Here is a 19,806-nt window from a genome sequence, read left to right on the forward strand (position 1 = left end):
GCGGCAGACAAATCTTAGCGTGCAAGGTCGGCAGACCTAGAACCCCAAGGCTCCGTCCTGACCGTGGACATCTCACTGAACCTCTCTCTCCCCCTCAGTTTCCTCATTTATATGTTAGGAACGAGGTTCCTCCTCTATAAATCTGGCATGGTAACAGCTAAGATACCACGATAATATATACTATACAGATGTAAGTATAAATAGAGGTAGCGTGTATATATATAATGTATATGTATATATACATGAATATATATGATGTATATAACATTGCTTTGAAATCTGGAAAGGTTGGAATCTATCCATCAACATTATCACCTTCATAATTGTGTAAGTCAAGGTTCTCCAGAGAAACAGAACCAATAGGATATCTGTCTGTCCATCTATCTGTCTCTCTATCTATCCAGCTATAGATATATAAGAGGAAATTTATTATTCCTCACATGGTTATGGAGTCTGACTGATGCCACAGTACACCGTGTGCAGGCTGGATAACCAGGAAAATCAGTGGTATAATGCAGTCCACGTCCAAAAGCCCAAGAGCTAAGAGGAACTTCAGTGTCAGAGGGCAGAAGAAGATGGATATACTAGCTCAAAACTAGAGACAGTTCAGACAGAGGAAGATAAATACTGCATGATGTCACTTATAAGTGGAATCTAAAACATACAACAAACTAGTGACTATAGCAGAAAAGAAGCAGACTCACAGACACAGAGAACAAATCAGTGGTTACCAGTGGGGAGGGGGAGAAGGGGCAACGTCGGGGTTGGGGAGTGGGAGGTGTAAACTACTGGGTGTAAGACAGGCTCACGGATGTATTGTAAAACACGGAGAATATGGGCAATTTTTTTGAATTACTGTAACTGAAAAGTAAACTTTAAAAAATGTATAAATTTTTTTTTTTTAAAATAACGAGAGAGCCAATTTGCCCTTCCTTTGCCTTTTTGTCCTCCTGGGGCTCTCAGAGGATTGGCTGATACTTGCTCACGTACGTGTGAGCAGATCTTCTTTCCTCAGTCATGGGATTCAAATGCTAATCTCCTCCAAAAATACCCTCACAGACACACCCAGAAATACTGCTCCACCGGCTACCTGGACACTTCTGAGCCCAGTTAAACTGGCACATGAAACTAACCATCACCATCATTCTCCTTCTCCTCCTCCTCCTCGTCCCTTAGCTGGCTCGGGAAGTAGGGAAGGGACCATGAATAAGAAAGGTGACATAAAATATAACAGGGGACAAGGTGTCATCTGGAAAGATTTAGAGTCAATGATGTGTGTTCCATGTAAACTTTAGATAAAGAGCTCGAGACTTGCAGACTTTCTCCCAGTGCGAGCTGAGATTTCTGCCAGTGTTGCACCTCCCCCCAGCCCTTTTCCTACCACACCCCTAAATGTTTAGACCGAGTGTTGCTTCCTTTAAGTTCACCTCAAGTCAGGGGAGTGGGAATAGGGACCCCGCCAAATCCTTTGTACAGTGTAATGCTGTCTCCTCAAAGTTAGACATGTTTAGAAAATATCTTAATTTTATCTTAAAAAAGAGATGTGAATTTTGCGTTTTAACCCCAGGATATGTTTGTATTTGTTTGAAACCAAAAATGATGTTTTAAATGAATAAGAACGAGTTTTTACCTATCTCCCTTGTGGCTCGTTAAAATGTAATGGATTGAAAAGATCAGTTTTGGAAAAAGGACACTGGAGTTATCACCCTGTTGTTAGCTCAGAGTCAGTGATTCCCAGCAAACACGGTCAACGGTCTGATCATTTAAACTATTTAGTTCTTAAATTTGACAAATGTGACAATGACCTTGGCTGATGGTTGCTGGATCAAGAATTAAAAAGAATTAAAAGCTACAATTAATTTCAAAAGCTGCCACAACTGTGTAGAAGTGGACAGAAGCGGAAGAGCACGCAGCCATCCTCCACGCCTGGCCTGGAGCTGTCATCCGCAGACACCACCGCGTGTGCTGTTGGTGTGACCTGGGACTGCCTTCCCTCCACAGGGAAGTCCTCAGATGGGACACTGTGTGGCCCAGGATCTCGTTATACTGCTTAAAATACATACCTCAGTTTTTTTTTTTCCCCTTCTGAAAAATTGTACTGTGTAGGAAGAATTTCTAGCCAGTGGGCATTTGCTCATTATTGTTTGCAAATGTAGGTCAAACCTGTGGTTGCTTTTGCCAATTGTTAGGTGTTTGAAAGCAATCTTTTCTATTGGTGGCAGGCTTTTTTTTTTTTTTTTTTTCCAATATAATATTATTTCCAAAGAAGACCTTAAAATTCATTCTAAAACCATTAATGAATTTGGATTTCCATTATGGAGATTTCAGGGTGTGTTGCGTAAGTGAAATTAATGCCACAAGTATTATAAATAATAGCCAGATCTGACCAATGGGAAGGACTCAGGGAACCAAGGATGTCTGCCCAAAAAGTTCCTTTAAAAAGCTTTTCTCTAGCACTGCTTAGGTGCACCAACTTTCTTCCCACTTGTAATAGGATACAAGTTTTATATTGAACTTGAATAAGAGATAGTTCATGAGATTATGCACAGTGTTGGACAGGAAAGGGCAGTCTACATTTTTATTTAAACATGTTATATTTATTTAAAACAGAGTTATTTTAAACTTGGCTTCAACTTGTTGGATTTTACTTCTGTCATTAGAAATTCATGAGGGATGGTGGTTCCCGGTGCGTGACCAAGTTTTGAGAGCCTTAAATGTCTCAAGGAATATGCTTCTGGCACAAATATAGACCTGATTTCCCTGTGAACCAGCGTGACCTACTTTATCATGCAGGTGCAGTCGCCATGGATGTGGAGAGGATGATAGCACGTTGGGCGGAGACCTCTGATTTTGCATTTCTTTACGGTCAGCTGAATGTGGTGGCAGGCTCTCTGTTGGCACGATTATAAAGTGGAGAAGCTGGTATTTTTATCCTCGTCTTTCTCTGACCAACCCAGTCATCAGTGGCTATATTTCCCTTCCTTCTATTGTCTTCAGAAACTCATATCTCCTCTTTCCCAAGACTCCATCAATATACGCTTTTCACAAATTTTGAATGACCTACTTTATATTAACCTTGAATGTTGACCAATCAAAGGCTATTCATAAGGCATACATATTACTTAACAAAAAAACAAAACAAGAAACAACCTGTTATTTCTAATGGTAAGAAAACTCCTTTTTTCCCCTTCCTATAATTTAATACATTTCATCATAGAATACATAGAACATAGTTAAATAAAAAGAAAAAAATTCCATTGTCCCATCGCTCCAAGACTATCTCTGCTAATTTTGATATTCAGTCTTCATATAACCAAATGAAATCATCCTGTATCTTTTCTGTTTATGGTATTTTTTTACGTCTTTAAACATGCTGACAGGTCATGTTTAATATTTCCATGACTTCAGATTACATGACTGTACCCTAAGTTATTTGAGCATCCGTTATGATTGACATTAATAATGTGTCTATTAGTTTGCTATTGTTAAGTTGTCAAAATTAACATTCTTTGGCCAATTTCTTCAAATACAGTCATGATCGTAGTGGGGATAACCTGGGATATGATACCTCTTTGTCACTGAGGGGGACAGAGACATTTCTTGCCCCTTGAAATCATGTCTAATCATTCAGTCATTTTCTCTGCTTGCTGCTGAGGATAACCTTGTTTATTTGCACCCCAAAATTAACAAAAACGGAGCAAATCTGGCACGCAATGAGGGAGAAAAGCAGTAGCAAATAATTGAAAGTTTGGAAGTGCTTTGCATTAGCTTGAAAACAAAAAAAGTCAATGATCTGACCAGTCATCAAGCCAAATAACCACGACGCGTGGAGACACTGCAGTGAAACTGGGTTTTCGGCATTTGGAATTTGATGCAGAGACTTTCACAGGAAAGCTACTCATGGCAGAAAAATAGTCCTGATCCTAAAGTGGTTTCTCCCAAACTGTAGTTCTCAGTCCGTGTCAGAGTTACAGGGCAGGACGAGATCAGAAACTCCTTGAGACAGGTGCCGGGGAACCGAGCCAGAGAAAGGGTCGGAGCCTGGGAAGGAATGTTACAGATGCAAAGTTTGTGGGATTGGACACACGCTGTCAGCTGTGAGGAGGGAGGGAGGGGGATGGAGGATGGAAAATGTCAGCCTGGAGAAGGGAGGATGGTCCTGCCATGTGCTGCGGAGACATGGGAAGTCCAGTGATTTAAAATTCATATTATATGAAATTTTATTACAGTAAAGGTGAACAGTACCTGTATTGTAACTGCAGTGTTGATGATAGCTTAAGGACTGTCTCAGAATTAAATGACTTTGACTACTGGTTTGTGAAGGGTTCAGCGAAACTGTACAGTAGGTTGAGAGGGTTTTTCACAGGGGAGCTCTTGTTTCAGAAAAAGAGAGCGTTCATTCATTCATTTACTCATTTTCTTTCTGAATAGACGTCTGAGAACTTCAGTGTCTACTTTTAGTTCCCATTCTCTTGGGTAAAGAATTAAGCATTGTACATACATAAGTACATACATATACATATATATTTTTTACTTTGCAAGAGTAATATATATTCTCTGTAGCAAAGCTCTAAAGTACAAACAAGCAAAGGGAAGAAAATAAAAGCTCATGTAATATATATATATTTTTTTACATTATCAGCTGGGCTGACATGGGAAAACTCTGATAAATGGTCGTGTAGGGACAACGAAGTGGAATGAGAGGTACAGCAGTAATGGAATCAGAAAAGAAGCTGTGGTATATTTCTACAATGGAATACTACACAGCCATAAAAAAGAATAAAGTAATGCCATTTGCAGCAACATGGATGAACCTGGAGATTATCATACTAAGTAAAGTCAGCCAGAAAGAGAAAGAAAAATACCATATGGTATCACTTACATGTGGAATCTTAAAAAAAAAAATACAAATGAACTTATTTACAAAACAGAAACAGACTCACAAACATAGAAAACAAACTTATGGTTACCCAGGGGGAAGGGGGTAGGAAGGGATAAACTGGGAGTTTGAGATTTGCAGATACTTTTATACATAAAATAGGTAAACATCAAGTTCATACTGTAGAGCACAGGGAACTCTATTCAATATCTTGTAGTAACTTACGGTGAAAAAGAATATGAAAACAAATACATGTATGTTCCTATCTGACCAAAGCATTGTGCTGTACACCAGAAATTGACACAGCATTGTAAACTGACTATACTTCAATAAAAAAAAGTATACTAAGCTCCCACCAAAATCGTGCATCTTAGGGCAGAAGAAAACTTAAAGTTCACCTGTCTATTGTCCAACCATCCATGAGAACGTCTATATTCTTTCTGCAATGCTGGCAAAAAAATTTTAGGGGACGTTTAATAACACTGAGTTTAGAGAACTGATCAGCATTTTTGTTTTTAAAAGATGCAAATACCTAGTTTTCATTTACACAAAATTTCTGAAACAGTACATAATGATCTACATAAAATGGACAGAGTCAGGGATGTTTATATCACGTGCTAAAAATTTGTTGAGCTGTAATGACAAATCTGACCACATGCTTAAGAATGTTCTCCTCTTTCTGTTTCTTTAGAGAGAAATTATGGGGAAAAACTTTTTCTTGTTGAAATGGGGGAAGTGATGGTCTAAGACAGAGAAGTGGGAAAACACTGTGACAAATTTTAAGTGTATAATTCTAGAATGAGAAAATAAATGAGAGGGCAGGGTTGAGTCTTTATTGGGTTCTAAAGTGAATTTGACATTTATGTCACAGAAAAGGGGATATAACTGCAAATGCTCAGTCCTATGCCATCTACTCAGACTGAAGAGGTATTATAAGAGGCGGTTTGTGGAGTGGGGCTCGTTGGCTTGATTCCAAAGTCCATGAGTCAATGACATTTAGGTTGCTTCCATGCCTTGGCTATTGTAAATAGTGCTGCTGTGAACATTGGGGTGCATATGTCTTTTTGAGTTTTTTTTTTTTTCCAGAGATATGCCCAGGAGTAGGATTGCTGGATCATATGGTAACTCTATTTTTAGTTTTTTAAGGACTCTCCATACTGTTCTCATAGTGGCTGCACCAAATTACATTCCCACCAGCAGTGTAGGAGGGTTCCCTTTTCTCCATACCCTCTCCAGCATTTATCATTTGTGGACTTTTTAATGATGGCCATTCTGACTGGTGTGAGGTGACACCTCACTGTAGTTTTGATTTGCATGTCTCTGACAATTAGTGATGCTGAGCATCTTTTCATGTGTCTGTTGGCCATCTGGATGTCTTCATTGGAGAAATGTCTGTTGAGGTCTTTTGCCCATTTTTTTGATTTGGTTGTTTGTATTTTTGTTACTGAGTTGTATGAGCTCTTTGTATATTCTGGAAATTAAGCCCTTGTCAGTGACATCATTTGCAAATATTTTCTACCAGTCTGTAGGTTGATAAACAAGGTCCTACTGTAGAGCATAGGGAACGATAGTCAACATCTTGTAATAACCTATAATGAAAAAGAATATATATATACACAAACGTATAACTGAATCGCTTTGCTGTACACCAAGAACGAACACAACATTGTAACCAACAATACTTCAATAAAAAAAACAAAGAAGCACAAAGGAAACATAGTACGTGAGTAACTTACACAATGTTGATTCCCTTAGAGGACTGTTGGCGTCTGACTGTGGGATGAGGGCTCGGGTAGGTGCTTTGTATGAATTCTCTTCTCACAAAGGTGGGACCTTTCCTTAGCCCCATTTTACAATGAAAGGACCTTTGACTGAGAGCAGTGATAATGTGCCAAGGCCACCAGCCTAGAAAGTGGCAGTACCAGGACTTGAACCGAGGTCTGCTTGGCTCTGATACCATATCCTGAAGCACCACTGTGCTGTCTAGAGGGTTAAACCATGCAGAGTGGCCATCTTTTTATGGTTCAGAACAGTCAAATATTGGCTATTTCATATGCTAAAATAATATGCCTGGCACTGGAACTTTTGAATGTTAAAGAGATGATCGTTACATTTTTCTACTTTTAAAATCTCACGTGAGAAGGGTGAGCATTCATGACGTCTCTTCTTTCATGGTTTCAAGGAAAAAAATGTTCTTTTCCCTTAATTTGCATTCTAGGTGAATGCAGTATAAAGTTTGAATTAATTGTCTTACTTATCATAGGCAGAAACTTGGTCAAAATCTCATTATAAAGTGCAGGGTGACAAGATGTTAATTTTTTGATTTACCATAGCAGGTGGGCGTGAAATTAAAATGGAAGAAAGTAATGCCAAATTGCGGAATACTCTTGTGACTGCTAGTTTTGTGACTGTGGGCAAGTAACTGAACTTTTTACAAAGTTATTGTGAAAATTAAATTCGAAGATGCTTGTAAAGGGCTCAGCGCAGTGCCTAGCGGAATAAATGTTCCCTGTTATTATTATTTTTGTTTTCTTTCCAGAGTTTTAAGGGTTATGTGAGAATTGTATCCATCTGGGATATTCTGAGATGGTCTGCTGGTGCAAGGGCACTAGAAGCTAATGTAATAAATGGTATGGGAATGGCTGGAAATGAACCCCGCGTAAGCACCACCAGGCTGTTCCAGCCTTGGCTCTGCTCTCTAAGCTTATGGTGCTGTTTATGACCAAAGCTTATTTCAGAGTTTAAATCTGATTGAAAGGAAAACATCCGACTTTGAAATCTGAGCTACGTGAGAGGAACTCAGCCTCGGACCATTGCGTGATGTCCTGGCCAGTTGCCTATCTCCAGATTTACTCTTTCTCACAAAAAGAGCAGAGGGGTGGAAGTTCTTGGCAGCCACAGCCCCCGATTAAAAGGCGCCCTCTTCCTCCCTTGCTGAAAGGCTCCTTCCCCACCAGGCTCTCACAAGAATTTGCATCACAGTGAGTCACACAGTGGTTCCCGTGCTTCCCGGCAGGCAGCTTAGAGTCAAGTTCAGCCGCTATTCTTAGCTGCTCCCCACCCTGTAATGGAAGATACTGGATGAACTTGCAAATAACACATTGTACCGATGACAAGCAGGGTGGCTGCGTCAGATTGAATTTCCACGTGTCTGCTTTCTTTGGTGTCTGAAGGACAGGGAAGCAACCCCTAGGAGAGCCTCCTCCGGATTTCAGTACTGGGGCAGGTGAATGAGCCCCGAACAGAAAGGCTCTGATTTCCACGCCGTTCCCCAATCTATAATCAGGGCTAACGAAAAGCAAGCAAAGCAGTTATAATCTGTGTGTCCCTTGCAAGGTCTCACCGTGACCAGGCCTGGTTTAGAAGCAGTGGCTTTGCTTTTGAATGGTAAGTAAAACATCACATCATCACTTACATCAACAGCGTGACGTTCTTCCCTGGCGGCTTGGCCATTAAAGCAACGTGTCTGGTCAGAGTGCCTTTTCTCTCGAATGTGATGACTGTTCCCACCTTTCGTAGCCGTTTTCTCAGGAAGCCAGACCCCTCCTAAAGCGGAAGAAATGCACACATATTCATTATAATCCTCATTATCTTTTTCACATGACAGTTTCCTGAGTACACTTTGCATCTGTGTGGTCCCAGGCACCTAGCAGGTGCGGTGCATCCATCTGAATATACAAATATGTGTCTGTATATTGAAAATGGGGTCATATTATGTATGTTCTTTCATAATCTGACTTTCAAAAGCTAACAAACTTCTCATGGAAAATTTACATGCCACAAAAGACAGAAATACATATTTTTGACATATTTTATTTTGTAGAAGAATCATAATTTATCTACCCAGTCCTCTCGTATTGGGCTGGTTTATAATGACTAGACCAACTAAAATGAAACCAATTAAAGTAGTTTTGATAGGAAAAAAGGTGCATTGCAATGTGTTTTTATTTCATGTCGCTTCACTCATTAATTCAGTCATCTTTACTGATTGCCCGCTCTGTGCCAGACACTGTTTAAAGTGAGGGAATATCATAGCAAACCAACGTTTTAGTGAAAATAGAGAGATAATAAGCAACAGAAGTAGGAAAAATATGTAATATGGAATCAAGCTAATCACTTATGATCTGCTACTTTTCTTAATGAGTGTGACACATGAGAAATGATCAGTAAATATATATATTATAATATATATATATTTGTATCATATTCAACTGTGATCAGTACTACAGAGGAAAATTAAACAGGGAGCATTGGAGGGACATTTAAAATAGAGAGGCAGGGCCGTCCTGAGAAGGAGACAACGGAAGGAGAGGAGAACAGCTGAGCTCCTTACGGGCTGGGATCTTGTCTCCTGGCTCATCCTTATGTGAGATCCCTGCCCCCGTGCGGCTCAGGATCTAAGGTCTAATGCTATCTGGGTTATTTCCAAGTTGTGAGATTCAGGACGATTTTTGTGTTGTAGATATGTTTATATACACTCTTCCATATGAACGTTAAAAGTATATATCTCAGTCTTTTCAAATGTTGCTACAACTGCTTTGATGGTAAGAGAGATGACCTAAACTTTAAAAATGTTTGCTTCCATTATTCTGTGAGTGTTATCGCCGGCGGCCCGGGCCCAGAGGGTGAGCCACCTGCCCCCCTCCGCCTCGTGCCCTTGAACTGCTGTCGAACCCGCCCTTCAGGCACAAAGGCCATCCTTTGTTGGGTCTAAGCACCAAGCTTTGCATTTGCATCTGCATCTTTAAGTTTTGGCCCTAAGGTTTGCAAGTTTGGGAAATTTTAAGAGTTCACTGAAAACCTGAACACCTTGCACAGCAGCTGGAATGTGAACTGTCAGGCAGACCTTTGGGAGCCTTTGCTCACCTCTCCATATTCTCTCCCCACTTGGAGAAGATGCTTTTCCTCCTCTTTGTTGGAGGTCACTCTGTTCCTGGTGCCTCTGGCCAACTGCTCTGTGAATCAGTACTTCCAGAAGCAGATGCTGGGAGACCCAGGAGCGAGGGACCTCTTCTGCTTCCGAGAGGATGCTTTTACGTTTTTTGTTTTGTGGAGTGTGTTTTCAGTTCACTTGGTGATACTGAAAAAGCCCCAAATCTTCTATATGCAGAAAAATGCTAAAATCCATCTCTGAAAGCTTACCGGCAAGCATGCCTTTGTTTCTACAACTATTGTCTACTTTGATGTCAAGTTCCCAGGCCTTCTTAGTGAAACACTTCTCTTACTGAGGGAAGAAGAAAGTTAAAAAGTACTTGCAACTGAAGGAAGGAGGAAAGAAAAGAATTTGCTTAGCAGGTTTTAACATTGGTTTTTCACTGCTGAGGTTGGCGTAGGAGCTGATCTGTTCTAAACGCATTTGTACGTCTCTTCTGTGATTTCCACAGCGTTCTAAGGTTGGAGTGTTATTTTTGTACACACTTTGTCATGAGAAAACTAAGACACAGAAAAGATAAGAAAACTGCCCCAGGGCCTAAAGTTAACATTTATTGAGGGATACCTGTATCAGGTAGGATTCTAAGTAATTTATATATTTAGTTATAAAGTACTCGTTTATTTACCCCTCACAGTAGCCCAGAAAATTTTGATATTGTTTCTACCCTCATTTTTTAGCTCAGGAAACGAGGCATTGGGAAATTAAATGACTCACTGAAGGACATGCATAGCTAATTAGTGACAGATGCCATTTACCGCTGCAGAATGCTGGCTCCACCCAGGACACTGAAAACACTGTTCAGTACAGCTGTGCCACTGGGTAGACGGGTGACTGGGGCTGTGATTACGGAATCCAAGCCCTGGAAAGTCTCTAAGTTCGGTAGCTGCGATCCTGGTGTGAGAACCGCCTTGGGGTGCAGAAGGGAGGCAAACGGATCTCGGATTTTTCCTAACTATGACAGTGAATTCACAACCAAGGGTATTCCTAGCAATTCCATTGATTCTATTGTCCACAAAGAATGACAGATGAATAAAATATCCGTGAATTTGTATTCATGGGGACAGGAGTCACTTTTCCGGCAGTGGGACGTGTGTTCTTAGGAAACATTGAGGATGCAAATCTTCTCAAACTTTCCTTTTTCCTGGAGGAATCTCTTTATGACATCTGTAATAAAGACTCCCCCATTTCTATCCCCATTCAAGGCCATTTCCCTTTTTGAGGCAGTTTGTTCTATTTAGGGATAACTAATTGTTGGAATCTTCTTTTTCATATACATATATATATATGTATATATGTATATATGTTGCCCACAAGTATATTTTAGATCAAATCCATGTCCTGACTGCAGTAAAATATTTTGCTTTAAGGATTGCAAGATGCAGTGTGTAAACTCTGCCGTTAAATGGAGCTCCAGTTTTATCAAGAGAATACAGGGGATCTTTACAAACCATTTGAGATAAGGAGGTAAAAACAGAGACTCCATGGTTGGACAAATATATTAATAGTTATTAACGGCAGAGAAAAGTCTAACCTGTGATAATACTGTGTTAACTTCCATAGTTTCTTCCACTTTAGCTCTGAAACTTTTATTGTAAAGGCAGGTGGTAGTGGTCAGGCTAATAAAAGCAAGTAATTTTGGATTATAGGCTAGGAACAAAAAAGAATTTACACTGTGTGTGAAGATGTGTGTCTGTGTTTTAAGGGGGTTGGAAAGAGAAGGATGCAGGAGAATTAATTGAGCAAATCAACTGAAAGCCTCTGTTTACAATTAGGTGTTTTATTGCAAATGTCAATATTTCAAGTATTAAAATTCAATTTGTTAGGTAGTTAGCAGGCATCACCAAGGTGGCAGACTTCGTGTCAGGAGCTAGGGGATGAAGGCGGTTAAAGCACAGATGGGGTCCTTGCCTTTGGAACGTTGTCGTGAGTGCTGGCGCGGGTTCCTGCCGAGGGCGGCAGGAGGGCTGGACTGCGGGCAGAATTCCACCTGATAAGCCCGCGCTTGGGCACAGGGCTGCGTCTCCCTGGGGAGAGGGGACCTTTATCTAACCCGCACAGACGCGCTGGAAGGGCTTGTGGCCAACTGCCTGCCTTTAGAGGGCTGACATTCTAACAAGAAAGGCAGTCTTTAAGCAAATAACTATGTAATTAGTATTACAAAAGGGAGGTGTGAGACAGGAAACGATTTAATTTAGGTCAAAAGGCCAGGAAAAGCCTCCTAGAGAACAGGACATCTCAGATGCACACCGAAGCGGAGGACTAGGAGTTGGAGCCGCCCTGGTTTAGGTGAAAAGGGACCAGCTCTTTCTTCCATGCCTCTTATAGAACGGAGATGGTGGCATTGGTCCCTCAAACAGACATCGAATATGGGCTCAATGACAGTTGTTGTAATTCACAGTGAGCTGGGGGTAAGAACCAAATGTCTAGGGGAGGATAAAGAGAGAGAGAAGGAGAAAAAGGAGGACATACAGAGAAAGTTATCTGGATATGAACTTAACCCCTTCAGCCCCTGCAGTAAATTGGAGCTGACAGCTCTCTGGTTGACCCCGATGGTCAACATCAAAAACAGCAACAAATAGGGAAAATCCTCTAAGTCCATAATAATAACGATGCCTTGTAGCTTAGAAAGTGATGTCCTTGTATATATATTTTTAATGGAGGCACTGGGGATTGAACCCAAGACCTCATGCACTCTAAGCACATGCTGTACCACTGAGGTGTACCCTTCCCCAGCTGGGTTTACTTTTTCAAGGCAGGGAGGAAAGAGAGGGTTAGAGATAGAGAAGGGGGCGTGCGAGAGAGGGACTCTGTTGACAACTGTATCTTCAAAGATCTGAGTCCCTGTGTTCAGACACCTTGCTTTCTCTCCTTTCTTCCCTCTGTTCCTTTCAGCTCGAATGTGCTGTTCTGAAGTTTTGGATGAAGTAAAAGATGGTGCTTAGACCTCACATCCATTCAGACTTCTAATCAAAGCCTTTTACCGGGGAATCTGGTCTTTGGACTCTTATTAATAAAATGGTACTTTGAGTTGTCTTGGTGCGTGTGGCTCCCTCAGAACTCCGGGGAGTTGAGGTCACTGGCCAAACTCAGGCATTCCTGTACGTCTTGCCATCATCCAATTCAAATGCTGCTGCTAATTTCTGCTAATCCCGCCTCTTTCTTCTCAAAATTGAAGGAGACTAACGTATAAGGAATAAAAATACTTGAGTAAATAGGACGCGAATTAAAGTTTGATGACAATTCATAAAATTTTGGAATGTGATCAGCTGCAAATTCCTCATTTCATGGACATGACATAGATATAAAGGTAAGAAGTCACCCAATTAATGAGTGGGTGACCCTGGATTCACCAGGGAATATCATTTTAATTATCCTGCTGACGATAAATAATGAGCTTGTATTATTGGCTTGTTGAAAGGCTGGCATGTCTTTATTGTGATTGGATAGCGAGTTAATGGTTTTTAGGGAGAAAAAGAGAGCAGTAGACCATGTCTGAGTTTGTTGTCTATTACTTTGGTTTGTGAGTGGAGTAATCACTCTTTCAGTCTGGTCAAATTTAGTGTCTTTTCTCCAGTGGGCTTTTTCTCATCTAGTTCTCAAAATATTTTGACTCTTGATTGCAGATGCAATCTATTTCATTCATCATGGGTGTGCATTGATTTCTCCAGAAGTTTTGTCCAAAACGTAGACTTCTGTTGAAATATTTTAAAGACACTGAATATACTGCCCTTGGATAACATTATTATACGCATTTTGTAAATGGAGAGAATTAAGGTAGTTGAAAAGTGGAAATGACATATTCGGTTACTGTGTCTGGAGAAATCTTACGTAGTTTCAGATATTCTCCCAGAAATGCCTAGATATCTCCAAAGCCACTGAAAGCTAGTTATATCTACTCTACTGTTTAAAGATGACAATATTGTGTGTTAAATAGACATCATCATGCCGAAATTCTAAAGTGCTTCTCGCTTAACGTGGCATTTTCCTGAATCGCAGTTACTTTAAGCGACTCTTTCTTCTTACCAAGTTCAACCGAGATGTAAGAAATCTTAGGGGAGCGGTTGTTTACCTGGGTTGTAATTTGACCTTTCATTTTTAAAAACCAAAATTCCTAAATGTCTCCAAAGGGCCAGATGGGAGAAAACAGGAAGCAAACTTAGCTGGAGGAGAATGTTCGTTGGTGCCATGTTTATTCTGTGTCGAGGTCAAGGTTGTAGGATCTGACTTCCACTCTGCATCCTAACCTGAGCTGTGCGAGCTCATTTATATGCCCTGAGTCATTCAGGTAATACATATTTCAATAACGTTTAGAGATCGTTAGATGAAAACGGAATCTAGGGAATGGGGAGGAGAAATGTTGTTGCTATCAAGGGCAACACATTTGTCAAGGGTTATATAAGTAGCAATTATTCTAATATCTTATTTTTGGAAGTAGATGGCTGCAAAAGAGAATAGAGAATAAGAAATTATTTAGTAAGGATAATAATCGAGCAGGAGGAAGGTTAGAAAAGAAGAGAATAAAAAAGAAGACAAAGGATCAATCACAGGATGACGACAGAAAACAGACAAATAGAGAAAAATATATCCACATATATTTGATAGCGGAAGAAGACACACAGACCAATACATATTTAGCCACAACACCCTGGGGAGGCACTCGGATGGGGGCAGATAAGGGAGAGAGATCTAGAGATGTTCATTAGAGGCATAGACTGAGCTCCACACTTTTATTGATTCTTTGGGTAAAGAATTTTTGAATTTGGGTTGGGTTTCATAGTTCTGGCCATGGTCAGTGAAGTCAAGGGGGGAAAGTTTACCAAAGATCCGGGGGGTGGGGGTTGGGACATCTGGGGAAAGTGTCTTGGACGCTAGAAACTGTCACATACAATTTGTCAATTTCACTCCTTGAAGCAGTTTTCCCAGCTTGCTTTTGTTTTGCAAGAATCTCACCCTATCAACAGAAAAACAGCTGGTTCAGGAAGAAAACAGAGACAAGGGAAAGGAGATGGTTCACTTGACTGAGTGACTTGTCTTGAGGACAAGGACCAGATGAGCAGTGGACCAAACTGTATTGGGAGAAAACTGAGTTCCCGACTGGGCTTGCCAGCCACACAGTCCTGAGTTGATTGCTTAAAATGTGAGCTTGTTCTGTATCCACACATGGAAGTAAAACCTTGTCTTACTGGACTGCCTTGAGCATCAGCTGTGACTGTGTGTTTTTTCCCAACTGTAAAATGGACAAAATAGGAAAGCAACCACTGTCACTATTACCTCATTGTGTCCAAGACTTTATACTGGGCACCAGGCTCCAACCTTGGAATAATCTATGTAGTCCAGACATAAAATGTACAAAATGAATTTAAGTGGTGTTGAATAAAATGAGACCTTTTATGTCCCAAACACTGTGCCAGGATCCAGGTACAAAAATGAGTAAGATTTCATCCCAGCCCTCAGGAAGTTTACAGTGGGGAATTAGTGTAAAAAAGAAAAAAAAGAACACAAATTGTATTATAATAATATTAACAATGCAGATGTGAGAGACAAAGGAGATGTGATCAGAGCCTTCGACGGGAGAGGAAAATCTCAGAGGGATGGAAGGAGAAAGCGAAGGTCCGTTTAGAAAAATCTTCAAGCATGAGGATTTCCCAGGAGTTTGTGACAATCCCATTACTTTCTCAAGTTGGTTTATCTATTGTTTTTTTTAGAGCCCTCTCTTTAAAAAAAAAAATTCTTTACTTTGAAATATACTTATTTTTCACTCTGCACATTTGAAACATTTCATTTGAGGAGATTTCTGAAGTCCTTTCCAGCTGACCTGATTTTACATCGGTCTACTTTGTGATAAAAAAGGGAAGAGCATCTGGAGTCATCATTCCAGTCCTTCCCCACCTGAAGGTCGGGGCACACGGACCAAAGCAGAGAGCGAATGACTCATCATTAGAACGATGGAGACGCTTCTGTAGGGTTTCTTGTAATCCAAACGCTATCCTAATGTATTCGTTCTCTTGCGGTTGGCTCTTTTGTTCCTTTTTGTGGTTTGATAATTTTCTTTTGTATTAGCTTGGTTTCTTTTTGGTTTTTGTGAATTATTGATAGATGTGTGCTTATGGCCATTTTGAACTGTTTTCCAGTTGATTTGGTATTTCTTCTTTGTTCTTTGTTCCTTTCTTTTCCTTTTTGTTTTTCTTTTTGTGGTTTCTCTTTTTTCTTACCATCCCAGTAACAATTGTCACTCTCTTTTCCTAACCCCCCCCACTCCCCTCCGTTGTCAAGTTCTGATGAAGCTTTTTTTTAAAACGTTGTTTGAATTCAGTCCATCTGTCTCCGACAGCTACTACCTTGGAATATTTTAGAGGACTTTTGCAAGTCCTCTGTCCAGGCTACTCAGCGGATTGCAGCCAGGTCAATAGCCCTAATGGGACCTTTCCAGGAAATCAGGTGATGTTCTTATTTTAAAACTTGGTAGTTCTCCTCCATGGTTAAGTCAAAACTGCTTTGGATTTTAAGACGATCTGTGGTGTAGGCCAGTCTCCAACTGCTCACCTTTCTGAACCCCTTAACTGTAATCTGATTGACACATTTTTTCCTAAAAGCAGAGACCCTTTCATTTTCTGTCACAGGATGAAGGGGAAGGGAGAGAGAGATGAGGAATGGAAGTGCTCACTCATCCCTCAGCCGACTTCTCCTCTCAGCCTCTGTTAATCCTGGCTTTACTTTAATATTCATTTCTCAATTTTTTTAAAGTGGAAAAAAAATTAAGGAAATAGTCTATGGTCATTGGAAAACAAATGAAAATAAGGAAAAAGTCAAGTTTAAGGTAGCCTCTTCATATATTTTTGAACAGAGATCAGATCTTGTGCCTGCCATGTAGGGTCTCAATAAATGTTTGTTGAATGAGTAAATGAATGTTCAGGGCCAGAATTACGATGAGCCAAATTGTGAGACCTTTTACTTCTTCCTCTGATCCCTCAGTTAGTTTCTCCACCTTTTCCCCCTTCACCTTGTTTCTCTTTTAACCTGAAAACTCTCTTGTCAGTGTGTATGTACGTGCGTGTGGGTATGTGCACTTTTAAAAATTAATGGGAGAAAAAAATTATACTTGAAGCTTAATTATTTTGTAATATTTGCTGGAAATATCTTGCATATGATAAAGATATTATGACTTTGGCATATTTATCAGTGCTACGATAACTGTACATATGATGAATTTTTTTGCTTGTCATTTGTGTGTAAATGTGCTGCAAATAGGTATTAAGGGATTTAAGCCATTTGGATTTATCTAGTCAAACACTGTTATGGTAAGTAAATTTGCTCAAGATAGAGTTACCCTAAAAAGTCAAACCTTTTTAAGAATAGACGTGATCAGATGGACAGGGGGAGGCAGAGCTAAGGCAGTGGTGAGCTTTCTTCATACAGAGAATGAAACTCTTGTTCCAAATGTTACTGCCCAATGCAGAATATTTCTTAGAGAATCCACTGGGTACGTTTAGACTTCTGCACTGAGCTAAACCAGTAAAAAGAGTTAGAAAGGTTATTTATAGATTTAAATTAAATAACTTGCTTTATCAAAAATTCAGATTTGAAGCAGTAGAGAGTTTCACTGTATACATACGCTGTATTGTAATTACATCTGAGGCCAGGGTAGGGAGAGTCTGGAATTAGCAAGCAGCTGCCTTTCAGGAGCTCTCCCTTAATACAGTTTTTCTGTGTTGCTAAGATTCCTATTTTGAACAGGAGGGAGTTAATGACTAAAGAGCGTTAGTGCTGGAGTGACTGAGTGGCTTTTCATTTAGATGGTCAGTGTGTGCATCCTACCTTTGTTCAGACTGGCTGTAAAATCTGGGGCAATGAGCTTCCTTCTCCCTTGGTTTTCTTTCTTTTTTTATTATTTTTTTTTAATGACGAATAGTTGATTTACTATGTTGTGTTAGTTTCTGGCGTACAGCATAGCGATTCAGTTGTATGTATATGTATTCTTTTCCATCATAGGCTATTACAAGATATTGAATGTAGTTCCCTGTGCTCTACAGTAGGATCTTGTTGTTTATCTATTTTATATAGAGTCGTTTCCATCTGTTAATCCCAGACTCCTAATTTATCCCAGCATCCCCCTTCCCCTTTGGTAACCACAAGTTTGTTTTCTGTTTTGTAAATAAGTTCATTTGCATCATATTTTAGATTCCACATATGAGTGATGCCATATATTTGTCTTTCTCTGTCTGACTTACTTCCCTTAGTACTGATGATGTCCAGATCCATCCATGTTGCTGCAAATGACATTATTTTATTATTTTTTATGGCTGAGTAGTATTCCATTGTATAAATATACCACAATTCTTTATCCAGTCATCTGTCGATGGACATTTAGGTTGCTTCCATGTCTTGGCTATTGTAAATAGTGCTGCTATGAACATTGGGGTGCAGGTGTCTTTTCAAATTAGAGTTTTCTCCAGATATATGCCCAGGAGTGAGATGGCTGGATCATATGGTAAGTCTATTTTTAGTTTTTAAAGGCATCTCTGTACTATTTTCCATATGTTCCCACCAACAGTGTAGGAGGGTTCCTTTTCTCCACACCCTCTCCAGCATTTATCATTTGTGATCTCCCTTGGTTTTCTTATCTGAAGAATATAAATGTACCCACATCATATGATTGTTATGTGGCTGAAATGAACTGCTCCATGCTAAACACCCAGAACGTTACCCGATAAATACTCATTGTGTGTTTGCAGTTGTTATCAGGACTAAATTATAAAGAATCACTTCTTATTACATCAAAGCTACCTCTAGTTAAAAAAAAAATCAAGGATAGAGTTTTCTTACTCTTTCAAAGAGGATTTAGATGCATTTGTAAAGATAATAACCAGATGTATCAGAGGAATTGAGCCAAGGATGAATACTAGCTAAATCATTCTTTTTTCCCAGGGAAAAGCAATCATGAAAGTCTTAAACTAGAACATAAAGGCATTAGAGAAACTTGAAGGGAGAATATACCAATGAGACCTGTTGATTCTAAGGGAAGTTTTAAATCTGGGATGCTTCAGGCAGGTCTGTCTTTGGCAGCACTTGGGTTAATTTTTCGGTGTCCTCCATTCTCGTGGGCTTCCTGCTATACCTACCCCCCCCGCGGCTCAAGTCCTTCCTGGACCATCCAGTCCAGGCACCCTCTGATCTACTCAGCCAATGTAAATTTTATATATTCCTCCTTGCCCTCATCTCAAACCTTTTGCTGATTTAATTGTTTTAACTTTATTCAATAATCTTTTCAATGGTAGCAAAATGGACTTCTGACTCTGATAACTCTATATGTAATCTGTTTTTTTTTTTTGACAATCTCTTCTAGTTTTCATACCAGTGAAACTGTACGTAGTTGTAAGCAAAAGGTACCTATAGTTTCATATTTTATTTTGTCCACTCATCATTTTTTCTGTCCTTTCTACATTTATCTTAGCTGTAGAATCAGTCATCAGATTTCTATATGAACCTCGAATACTTTCCTATCATTGACTATTTGGGTTGTTTTTCTGTTTTCCTCTTAAAATGCTTTTATAAATGTCTGCTTTTTTTTGTTTTTCATTTTCACATTATTTACTTAGAACAAATTCCGAAACTTGGGTTATTAGGTCAAAGGCATGAATTTTTCTATATATCAGCATTTATGTTCACACATAGCCAGGTGTCCCCTAAAAGTAATAAGCAAGTTTCTATTTCTATCAGCATTAAATATGTGCAATATATTTGGCTTATAAACCCCTACTATACTAATTTCCGAGGTTTTAGAAATAAATGATTTGACTAACTCACATTGATGTATAAGTGATCGGTGGCCTTTTCTTTCCTCATTTTGGAAAGAAATTCTAAGCAATCTGAGTGTGTATGTGTGTGTGTGCATATATGTTAACACGAACTTCTGAATATTTAGAGGACTTCAGTATTTTGGTCACACCGTATAACACACTGTAAAATTTCTTTACTTAGGAAGGCCAGTTTAAGC

At 39.7% G+C, this 19,806-nt stretch overlaps 1 protein-coding gene across 18 annotated transcripts in view; it reads left to right on the forward strand.

The window, feature by feature from the left end:
* The window catches only part of MLIP (muscular LMNA interacting protein), a 206,378-nt gene that overhangs the window by 25,212 nt on the left and 161,360 nt on the right, over nt 1-19,806 (forward strand). The window lies entirely within an intron of this gene.

This window comes from Camelus bactrianus, chromosome 20 (assembly GCF_048773025.1).
Source record: "Camelus bactrianus isolate YW-2024 breed Bactrian camel chromosome 20, ASM4877302v1, whole genome shotgun sequence".
Classification (NCBI taxonomy): Eukaryota; Metazoa; Chordata; class Mammalia; order Artiodactyla; family Camelidae; genus Camelus; species Camelus bactrianus.